This window comes from Heterocephalus glaber, unplaced genomic scaffold, assembly GCF_053883595.1.
Source record: "Heterocephalus glaber isolate CG9 unplaced genomic scaffold, H.glaber_assembly_v1.0 deba00001553, whole genome shotgun sequence".
NCBI lineage: Eukaryota > Metazoa > Chordata > Mammalia > Rodentia > Bathyergidae > Heterocephalus > Heterocephalus glaber.
Genome location: NW_028258344.1, coordinates 17,811,380 through 17,823,516, shown reverse-complemented (window position 1 = coordinate 17,823,516; position 12,137 = coordinate 17,811,380). Strand labels below are relative to the sequence as shown.

Here is a 12,137-nt window from a genome sequence, read left to right as displayed (position 1 = left end):
AATTATAGTGAATTTTGGTGCCTCTAAAATGGTTTTTGTTTGTTCTTTTTGGTGCTGGGTGGAATCCAGGGCCCCACACATGGTAAGACTGGATTCTACCCCTGAGCTACACCCCCAGATCTGCTATTTTTGTTTTCAGTTCCTGGGAAATGTAACACACAATTGGTTAGTCAAGTCAAGGTATATGAAACCTTAGAAGTCAAAATCCAAGGAAAATGGGAAGAAGCCAGAAAGGACTCATTCTGGACTCCAACCATGTGGCCATAGGTGGTATCTGTGTTTCCACGAGGAACACAGGCTGACCAGGGTCCAGCTCAGAGGCCCTAGATTCCTAAGGAGGAAGCAGTGTTGGTAGGGCCGGTGGTCTTCTAAAGAAGGCCTGAGAGGAGCACTAGGGGGAGTCTGGGCAGGGCAGCTCAGTGCCCAGCAGGTGGCACAGGTGGGCACTGTGGCCCAGGGTCTGGACTGGAAGTGGTATATCTGGAAGCAATGAGGCCCCAGGTTCACAAGGGGCTGAACACTAATAATTTCAGCTTGTTTGCTGACAATGGATCAGATATCCATAGCCACGGAGCACCGCATTGTGGAGAATGAACACCCAGAAGGAAGAGAAGAGAAGAATCTAGAAGTTAGCAGTAGCTGAAATCATCAGGCTATGAAAATTCCCAATACATCTGTCTCTGCCAGTGAGTAAACTGCTCTATTGACTGCACATGGCTTTCTTTTTGGTAGCAAAAGGACGAGGCCAACAGCAAAGACAAATGTGTTCCTGATTTTACCTCTTGTAGGAATCCTAACTGACCACCTAACCTTCTTTCTCTCTCCATACCTGTAATCAGGTTACTGTTGAGCCACCCCATGTCTTCAGAATAACTCTTCTTTTTATTCTATTTTAGAAATCAACTCTCAGAGGGCAAACCTATTTTCTCATTTGCCAAGCTCTGATATTATCTTATTTCATTTGTGCTGCTATAACAAAACACCACAGAATGGAAAATTTATAGACAATAAAAATTTATTCTCACAGTTCTGGAGGCTGGCAAGTCCAAGATCAAGGTGCTGTTAGGTTCTGTGTCTGGTAAGGGCTGCTATCTGCTTCCAAAAATAGCACCTTGTTCTCTGCTCCTATGATGGAAAGAGGAAGAGCAAAAAGGGACAAAAGCTGCTGAAGCTTCTTTTATAAAGCGCTAATCCCATCTGTCTTGAAGGCTTCATGCTCCAGCCCTGTGTCATTGGGGATTAAATTTCAGCATGAATTTTGGAAGGGACACATATATTCAAACCATAGCAGATGAGAGCCTTCATGCTACTCTTCAGCATACAGACAAGTGATGATACTAAAAATGAACTTTTCTCAGCTCTTGATTTGAGAAGCATATGGTTTGCATAGGAGTTGCACAGGCAGGGACTTCGTTTACCTCGTCTTTTGGCCAATTGTGTGACCTTGAACAAATCCCTAAGCCTTGCTTTGTTAAAAAGGCATACCCTTGACATTATCATGAAAAACTGATCCCAGAGAGTGTCTGGTATAGCTATTAGGGACTTGATAAATGACAGCTGTAGCTGTTGTGTTATTGCTGTTGCATTGTAGAGGTAGTCCTGGCTAAGTGAGCTTTCCTTGGAAGCTAAACTACATGCCTAAACTGAAAGCTTAGATCTGCTTCCACCTCCCACATGCAAATCCGGGGCATTTCTTTACAGGATGGAGAGTGGAACTGAGCCATCCCATGCAAACTGCAGAAGCAAGGTGTATTTGACATCTGCTTGTTTCTCTGGTCTACCAACTTCATAGGCAGCAGGAGTGGGGTGGAAATGGACACCTGATTTCTAGTGGTCACAGTTAGCCTGTGCCTTATAGGGTTCCTTCTTCTTTTTCCCTAAGGATACAATTTATATCCTTATCTGTTTTAAGGCCCCACCCATTTGCTTTCCTCTTCTTCACTAAGCTCCTTGGGAAGAATTAATGACTGATAATGCTTACTGACTTACTTTCAAAGGAGACTTGCTTTTGAGCTCAGCAGAAAGCCTGAGCTGCTCAAAATCACAAACCTGTAATGACTCCTGTCAGATTTCTCAAGTGCCTGACACTTAGTAAATACTCAATAAATATTTATTAAGTGATTAATGGGGGGATTTGGAGCACTGTAGTGCATTGCTGAGGGGCACCCTTTAGGTCTGGGTACTTTCCTGGGATCATCCTAACCACCCCACAAGGGTGTTTTCCTGTTCCAGTTACTAAGAAAGTCAGACCAAGGAAGGGCCCCACACTAGCATTTCTTTAAGGGTTGAGAGCAATTCTAGTCAGAGCTGTAGGCACTTCTTGCTTCATTGTGCTTTAGAACCATTAAAGCCCTGCTTCCATGGGATGGACTCCCAGGGGAAGTGACAGAAAGCTCACCACTTAAGTCATTTGTGCTTTGACTGCCCAGGCCTGAAAAAAATGCCCTTGGGAGCAATCCTGAAGTGCAGGAGGATAAGTTAAATAGCTTAATAGATCCTGGCAGCTTCAGAAAGGACTAATGGCTTAACATTAATTGGGCACATGCAGTGCAGATGAATCTCTGAAGAGGAATTTCAGATTTGCCCATTCAGCTATCACTGGCTTCAAAACATCACATCAGTTGACTCCCAAGCTGATGTTGGTTATTAAACAAATATGAATTCTGGTTACTTGCTTTGATCTTTCTACTCCAGATGCGATTGCTTGTCTTCTCAGCAGGATGTTGAGGACCTACTATGTGGCAGACATTATGCAGAGGTTGGGGGTGGGATCTAGAGATAGATGAAGTTACTGAACCTGTCTCCTCATGAGCCTCCATCTTTGAAGGCAGAAGATGGGATTTAGAAAGCAATGAGGCAGGTGCCAAGTTGGAGGTCCATCCGAGGAAGGTACATTGGGAGGCAGGACTCTGGCTCTGCCTGGAGTAGGAAGTAGCAGAGGAGACTTCCTGTTGGTTGGAAACTGGAGGAATTGTTGAGCAAGGACTCTGAGCCAAGGGAGCAGCACATGATTCATGTTGGGAGTTATATGGGGACACACATGAGCCAGAGGAAGAAGGCTATGGGCTTGGCCAGGTAGGTCGCAGCCAGATCCCAAAGGGCCCTTGCACCGGCAGAGGAGTGTCTACTTGCACTCTAATGTGACAGTGAGTCACCAGAGTATTGGAACATGGACATGACATGTGAAGCTTGAGGCTGTGGAAAAGGCATGCTCATAGTGCAGAAAACACATGTGACCAGGAACCAAATCAGAAGGGTCCAGGATGGGAACTAAGATCTGAACCAGTGTTTGAATTCTTGCTGCTCTTTCAGTAGAGTGGGATAATTGGAGAACTCAGTTAACTTCTTTGAGTTCCTTCTTCCATCCAAGGAACAAATGAAAAATTGTGTAACAGAGAGCTTCTTAGGCCCTTTGGTTGCAAGCAACAGAAAGCTACCTTCAACTGGCTTAGGAAAAAAGAATTTAATGGAAATGTCATGTTGCTGGGAAAAAGGCAGGGACCTGGTGGTCTTCAGAATGCCAGGAACAGTTGCTGCTGGACCTCTCCATCATCTTTGTTCCCATCTGAGCATGGGTGCCACCTTGCTTTTCTGAAACACTGTCAGTTGCTGATCACAGGCCTCAGATCTCAGAGCTAGACCACCCAAGATTCTGTTTCTTCTTCCAGTTTCACTTAGCTATGGTTCGAAGTTGTGCCCTCCAAAGTTTTGTGAGCTGTAGCTATTAGTCACTTTCCATGGCTGAGACAAAATGCATAACATATAGAATTTAAAAGAGAAAAAGGTTGTTTATTTATTGCTACTCAGGATTGAACAAAAGCCCTTTATATTTTGAGATAGGGTCTCACAAAATCACTAAGGTACCCAGGCTATACTTGAACTATGATACCAGAATGCTGGTATTATAGGCATGTGTCACCAACCTTGAATGGGAAAAGGTTTATTTTGGCTCAGTTTCAGAGGTTTCTGTCCATAGTCGACAGACTCCAAGTCAGAAACACCATGGCAGTAAGGTGTTTCAGGGGAAAGCTGCTCAGCTCCTAGCAGTGAGGAAGAAGAGAGCATGAGAAGAGGCTGAGAAAAAAAAATAGACTTTTCAAAGGAATGTCCTTCGGGACCTACTTCCTCCCATTAGGCTCCACCTCCTAACAGCTCATTCAGCTCTGACTGCCCTCATGAGCACCCTCGAGATCTAACCACTTCTCCTGGCTCTACCTCTGAACACTGAGGATCCACCAAGTCACATGCCTCTTTGGGGGACACTTGATATTTAAGCCATAGCAATCTTGGACCTCAGTGTGACTTCACTGAGATGGTGGGAACTTTAAGAGATAGGGTCTACTGCAAGGGACTTAGGTCACGAGGGCACCATCCTTGAAAGGGATTGATGTAGTTCTCACAGAACTGAGTTCTCATGACAGTGGGTTGTTATAAAGTGAGACTGCCCCATATACTTGGACTCTCTTGCATATGGCGAGCTCTCTTTCTGTTTCTCTGCCATGTTGTGAGGCAGTCAGGAGACCCTAGTCAGCATGCCTATGCCATCCTCTTTGGATCTTCCACCTATCAGAATCCTCAGTCAAATAAACTTCTTCACTTTTTATACTCAGCCTCAGATATTTTATGATAGCAACAGAAAACAGACTAATACACAGTTTGACAAATCTTGGAGTGACGGGGCCTGCCGTCACTAGTCGAACAGTACCTGAGAGGAGGGGTGAGGATGAAAGAAAAAACACACTTCAAAAGAAAAAAGACAGAGTCATCAGGGCTCCCAAGACCGAGCTACGAGTTTATTTTTCTCTTCCCTTTTATACAACCCGTGAGTTTGTTACAGGTGAATTTGGTTGTTACAGCTGAGTTTGGTTATTACATCATGACACTTATCCAGGGACACCTGCTTCCCTGCTTTCCAGTCCCTTGGCAATTCCCCACCCTCATGGGCCTTCCCGTTTCTCGGGGCTACAGAACGTTCATCACATTCCATGGCAATCTCTGAAGGTAAACATCCAATTTAGGTAAGGACGGGGTTCCTCATAACATAGTCTCCATACAATGGAGGGTAAGATTCAAAATGGAGTCTCCTTAGCTACCACCGCTCCCCACATTGGAGAGAACTTTGATTGATGGGGTTAGGGCCAAGTACTCTTTCATCAACTAATCAATATGGATAGTCATATGTGTTATTGTTTAGATCTAAAATGTTCCCCGAAAGTCTCATGTATTCAGAGGTAGAGCTTTTGGAAGCAGACTGGATCATGGGGGTAATATAGTCATCAGTAGATTAATCCATTGATGAGTTTATGGCTGAATGTGCTATTAGGAGGTGGGGCCTGGTTGGAAGTGGATCACTGGGGGCATGAGCTGGAAGGGTGTATTCTTGTGCTTGCTTATCCTTTCTCTCTCTACTTCCTGAGTGTCATGGAATGGGAGGCTTTCCTCTACCTCGTCTTTCTACCATGCTCTTTCTACCTTGGAGGCAGCCAACTATGGACCAAATTTACTAAAATCAGGAGTCAAATTAAAGCTCTCCTCTTTTAAATTGTGGGTGTCAAGTGTCAAGTATTTTGTCCCAGTGGCAGGGAAGTGATTAATACAGGGGCATATAACATAAGTGACTCAAATTGAGGCTGGTTGTTCCTCTTCAGTCAATTAAATATAGCTAGGGAAGCAGCAGCTAAAGCAATGATGGTAGTTTCCACTTAAAACACAGGGTTATAGTGGGAGAAAGTGCATTTCCTAAGAGTATGAGTTCAAAGGGTTTGTTATGAGCTTAATGTTTTTGTCCCTGCTCCTTAATTCATAGGTTTAAGCCCTAACTCCAGGGTGATGGTATTTGGAGGTTGTGCTTTTGAGTGCTAATTAGGTTTAGATAAGATCATGAAGATGGGATCTCATGATGGGATTAGTACTCATGTAAATTGAGGATAACAGAGGTTTCTTCACATGCACCAAGGAAAGGACACAATGAGAAGTTGTCTAGATTCCAGGAACAGGGTCCTCCAAGACCAAATTTTCCAGTACCTTGATCTTGGTCTTCTCAGTATTGAGATCTGAGAAATAAATGACTATTGCTTAACCCACCCAATCTGACATTTTGTTATAGCAGCCCAAGCTAAAGTGGGATACAATCCTAGAAAAACTAGAGATATGCTAGACAGATAAAATTTGATCAGCATTACAAAATACTATATAGATGTGCAACATCATATACATATATTGTTCACTCTTTGAGAGTAGTACTTCTTTAGATTTGTCTCTCTAGTTTTAGAGCATAGAATAGTTACATAGTAGGGACTTTACAACAAACAATATTGAGTTAGTGAATGTCATAGATTGAATTAGTGAATAGCATAACACACAAGGGAGTCCAAGTATTTATCAAATCCACATGGGCCATGGAAATCACATGCAATTAATATAACCCTTGAAACCTCCTCAGGGAGGTGCCATATTGAAAAATCATTTACCACCACTCAATAAATTTGACAGAACCTTTTTTCCTCCAAGTTGGAACATATCACTGTTTCCTTTGGCTCTTATATTGGGATGATGCTCTATGAGAAAACATATTAGCATCAGAATTTCATTCAGCATGGTGAGTTGCTCAGAAAGGAACAGTAGATTCCCTTCTCCTGTCTCTGGGTCTGGATGTGGGCTCACTGAATAGAATAGAAGGTGGAATTTATTGCTTTGTTTACATTGTTACTTTTCTCTTACTTTGCTGAACAAATATAGTTCATATTATGTAAACCAAATGGGCATTTAGTGTCATATTCTCTTTTATTTATTTGTATAGTGTCTGGTGTTCATCTTCTAGATTTTGGAATATATATTCAGTGAGTTAAGAGGTCAGTATACTGTGTTCACTACAGACTCTCCAGTGCCCATAACTGTGTCTGGCATATAATAGGTCCTTAACAACTATGTGTTTTAGGAATTGTTTTATTTTATAAAGCACTGTTCTTTCTGATGGAAGGGTACAAGGAAACAAGTGAAACTGGCCATTCCATCAAGGCATGGTCAGTCTAATAAAGGAGATAAAACATGAAAAGACTGAAAATACATGGAAAGACAGTAATACTGAGGTGAAAGAGTCAACAGCATAATAGAAGAAAAAGCCAATGAATAACAGAAAGAGTCAATGAATAATAGAAGAAAAAGTTGTGATGGATTCAGAGGATATGTTAGCCAGGCAAAATATCTGAGATAATCAACTCAAGGAGAGGAAAGGTCTATTTTGTCTCATAGTTTCAGTTCAGTGGTTAGTTGGCTATGTCCCTTTGTGCCAACACAGAACATCATGGCAACAACACATGGGAAAAGAGGTCTCTTCTCCTCATGGCAGCCAGGAAGCAATGAAAAAGAAGGGCTTGGGTCCTAATATTCCTCTCAAGGGAACACCTCTAGTGACCTGTCTCTTACTAGGCCCCACTTCTTCTTCTTTTTTTTTTTTTTTGGTACTGGGGATCGAACTCGGGTAGGCCCCACTTCTTAAATGTGCCATCACCTTCTAGTAATGCCACAGAGTGATGACCTAGTCTTCCATACATAGCCTTTGAGGTATATTTAAGATCCAACACATAACACAAAGCAGGACCTATCTCTAGGGATTGTCCTCTTGATATTTGCTCCAAACTCTATCCTGTTTGATTCTCCAGGAAAGCTTTCCTGACTTCCTCAGGTTATCCAGACATCCACTCCCATCCCACTTCTAGAAGTAACCTGGTGCCTTTCTTTCTCATGGACTTACTCAGCACATCTCAATTGTCTGCTCATTTGTGTTTGCCCACGAGACAGCAAGTTCCATGAAGGTGGGGTCTTGTCTGGTTGTCTTTGCATTCCAGGTCTGTGAGTGAGAGAATGAAACCATTGGTGAGGCACTGGGTGTGGAGAAGAGAGAATGAGTAGGTGTCAGGCAGCCTGACAGGGTTTGGCCACGGGTAATGGGTTGAGGGCCAGTGGAGAAAAAGCTTTGTGGATTTAGTTAAACATGGGATCAAGAGAAGCAGGGTGGCTGGATGACCAGAGACTTGTGACAAAGGCAATGTGGTCCTGGGGATAAATACCTTGGCTTTGGCTTGTGTTTGCCTGAGTCCAAATGTCACACTCCCTTAAGACTCCTGGCCACTTAAAGAGCTATCTGTGCCTCTGTTATCCTCACTGGTAGACAGGACTGTCAATGGTACCAGCTCACAGGTTGTTAGGATGGTTAAGATGAGTTCTGGGGTGCCCAGGGCTGCCACCACTATCTTCCTCTTCTTTGAGCATCTCCCATTTTTCTGAGGCTCAGCTAAAAATGCAGAGTGTACTGCAGTGAGTTCCAGGCCTTTGACCTTTAACTGGATCCTTTGGATCTCCAGTGCACAGACAGCACTTTTCTACCCTTGACTTCACAGGCAGCAATTATGTCTCCCTGAGACCTCATGTAGTCATAGATGAAAAGATTCAATGATGGCTGGGTTAGGGTGGGTGAATTGGATTGAAGGTGTGATACTGGGATTAAGGGTTCCCCACTCTAGGTGTGGGTGGCAGCATAGAAAAGGCCAGATGGGATAAAATGGAGGGGTAGGCTTGCTAATGCTGCTGCTGCTGCTTGCTGCCTTCTGCCTGCCCTGTTTTAGAGCCAGCTGACCATGGATAGAAACTTCTACAAACTTAGACACAACCCCCAAGGAAATGTCAAAGGGTAGCAAGCCTGGATCCCAATATTAACTGAAGAAGATCCAAAAGTAAACAATATCAGCACTCGCAAGGCCTGCCCCAGGGACGGGATTGTAGCAATCCTCTCTCCCAACTAGGAAGCTACTGCTTCCCTTGTACATTCTCAAATGGAAACCAAAGGGTTCCAACACCTACAAAAGGAAGAACTGGGAGGATGTGGACTTCCAGATTCTATGCCAGACTTTTCTTGAAGAAAATCCATATATCCAAATGACCAAAGAGAAGTATGGGAATGAATGGCAAAATCTGTGCCAGACCATTCACAGTGTTTTGCTGGTATCCTGGGGTCTACACACACTTCAAGAAGACTGAAGTGTGCCAGTCCTGCAGAAAATTGAAGAATGTCTGTCAGACCTGCCTCTTAGGCCTAGAGTATGACCTGCCCATCCAGGTTTATGGTGGAAGACTGCCTTCTAAAAATGACATGCCAAAATCAGATGTCAACAAAAAGTACTACACACAGAATATGGAGAGAAATTTCTAACTCTGATGGAACATGGCCAGTTGGCATGCTGGGGAAAGCCTACCAATGACATGCTGTGTAAGCTGGCCCAGACTACACCCTACTGCAAAAGAAATCAGTGCCACATTTGCTCCTTCTGGGTGAAAGGAGGGTGTAAGAGAGGAGGGGAATGTCTATACAGGTGTGAGAAACCTACAGATCCAGATGACTTCCTTGCTGATCAGAATATTAAAGACTAGTATTACAGAATCAGTGACCTGGGAGCAAATAAACCTCCAAAGTAAGCTTCAACTACCAGGTCTAGATACCTCATCTAGACCTGCCAGAGGATAAGACTGTCACTACACAATATGTTGGTGGTCTGGGTGATACCATTTCTAAGACAGATCTCAGAAATCATTTCTACCAGTTTGGAGAGATCTGGACAATCACTGTTTTTCAGAAGCAGCAGTGTGCTTTCATCCATTTTGCCACAAGACAGGCTGTGGAAGTGGCTGCTGAGAAGTCCTTTAATAAGTTGACTGTCAATGACCGCAGACTCAATGTGAAACGGAGAAGATCCCAGGAAGCTAAGGGGAAAAGAAAAAGAGTAGGTTGGGACCACAGATTCTGGGAACAAGCTAAAGCCCGTTCCTGGACAGCCAAAAGTTGTTCATCTTCTGCCTGTTGTAAAAGAAGAAACTTCTGCCAACTACCTCAACCTGCCCTCAAGTGGTACTCCAGCAGTGGTGAACATTGCTTTGCTACCACCCCTAAGGATCGCCTGCCCCCGGTCCCAGGTTTTGGACCACACACGTTCCATCCAATGGAACCATCCCCTCCTTTCATGAGGGCTCCAGGACCAATTCACTATCCTTGCCAGGATCTTCAGTGAATGGGAGCTCAGCAGTCCCTAGCACATTCTCACCATTCTGGAGCTCTATGGAAGGAAAGGTGCTTTAAAATCCCAGAACATGAATACTGGAATTAAATAAAATTTTCCTTCATTTGTAGTTTCCATGGTATCTGAATGTGTTCAGATGTGGGCAGTTGGAAAATGACACCCATGCTTCCTTACATGTATTCAAAGGTTCACTGGACCTCAAATAAGTTGCCATGAACACAGCTGATCACTTCCATAAGATTACTAAGAAACCCCAATGTTTCTTTACCTTAAACCTGTAGAGGGACAAGCAGGTGAGTCAGTCGGCATATCCACCAGAGTTACTATCTCAATTATATGTTCATTTTGATTCTTTTTGAGGTGAACGGCAAAAATTGACCTGTAGTACAAAACCTTCTGACCATTTTTTATGACCACCGGATATTTTCTTTCTTATCATTTAAAAAACATCAGTACTAATCATTGTAGTGGTGTCTGATTTAACTCTTGTGAAATCACACCCTCAGAGAGACAAGCAGAAACCAACACCCAGCACAACCCAAATATTTTCTTTCCTCTCCTTTTCCTCAAGTATTCCTAAGGGAATCTGATAGTTTTACTTCTTTACACTATCAAAAAGGAAATAAAAGGAGGACTGGGGATGTAGCTTGAAGGTACAGTGTGTGCCTAGCATGAGACCCTGGATTCAATCCCCAGTACCAGAAAAAAAAAAATGACTGCAGGAAAAAATGAAATAAAACACAAAAGTAAAAGATACTTTTTATTTTTATCAATGAGGTGGAAACAAATTTTTATGGAGCTGTGTGTCATTGAAGAAGCCTGGTGTCTGGGATGAAATTATTTTGAAACACTTCCTATAAAATACTTTAACAAGCTAAAAAGAAAGCGTTTGGAGTATTTTTGAATGGAAGACTTGTGACTACTTCTGCAACTCTGATCTTCAGCATTCACCTTTGTGAGTCTCTGGCATCTCATTGTAATCCCTTGCTTCTGGGCAGAGGACTATTTGGTCTTAGAATGTTGAGACCTAACTAAATTACAGATGTAAGGGAAATTTGATGTGTTGCACTGTTTTTAAATCATTACAATGGATCAGTTTTCTAAAAGTTGAAGAAGAAAAAACGAAAGAAAGAAAATACAGGGTGTAAACAGCATGGGTGGCTCCTGCTGGGAGGTCAGTCTGGCCCAGACTGAGGCTGAGTTGGCTTTGGTAAGAGATTTGATTCGAAGTAGGGTTTTGTTGTTTGTTTAAAGTCGTGGGCTCTGAGGTCACAGAACCTGTGTTAAGTCTCAACTCTCAGCTTAATATCTGGAGAATCTTTTTTTTTCCTTAAATACTTTTATTGGTGCATTTTAGGTATACAATACATTTACTTGTCTCTTGAAGACATTGGCATAGGAAAAGACTTTATGAACAAAACCTCAGTAGCATGGGAACTTGCACAAAGAATCAACAACTGGGATCTCATCTTACTAAAAAGCTTCTGCACTGCAAGAAAAACCACCAACAGAGCTAAGAGACAACCTACAATGTGGGAAAAAATTTTAGCAGATGTACCTTAGACAAAGGACTACTATCTAGAATATATAAAGAACTGAAAAAAATCAGACCCCTCAAATTCAAAGACCCAGTTCAAAAGTGGGCATCTGAAATGAACAGACATTTCTCAAACAAAGAAGTAAAAGTAGAAAATAAATATATGAAAAAATGTTCAACATCACTGGTCATTCGAGAGATGCAGATGAAAACAACACTGAGATTGCACCTCACGCCAGAAAGAATGGCTGCTATCAAGAAATCAGCCAATAACAAATGCTGGTGGGGGTGTGGAGAGAAAGGAACCCTTCTCCATTGTTGGTGGGGGTGCAGACTGGGGCAACCACTGTGGTAATCAGTATGGAGATTCCTCAAAGAACTAGGACTAGAGGTCCCATTTGACCCAGCTATTCCCCTGCTGGGTAGGTATCTTCCCAAAAGAATTAAAAGAATCATACCACAGCGATATATGTGCACCTATGTCTATAACGGCACAGTTTATAATAGCTAAAGCTTGGAAACAGCCCAAG

At 42.9% G+C, this 12,137-nt stretch overlaps 1 pseudogene; it reads left to right on the top strand.

Annotated features, from left to right (window-relative positions):
• Positions 1 to 547: 547 nt before the first annotated feature.
• Positions 548 to 10,157, top strand: LOC101722034 (pre-mRNA-splicing factor RBM22 pseudogene; annotated as a pseudogene).
• Positions 10,158 to 12,137: the final 1,980 nt, after the last annotated feature.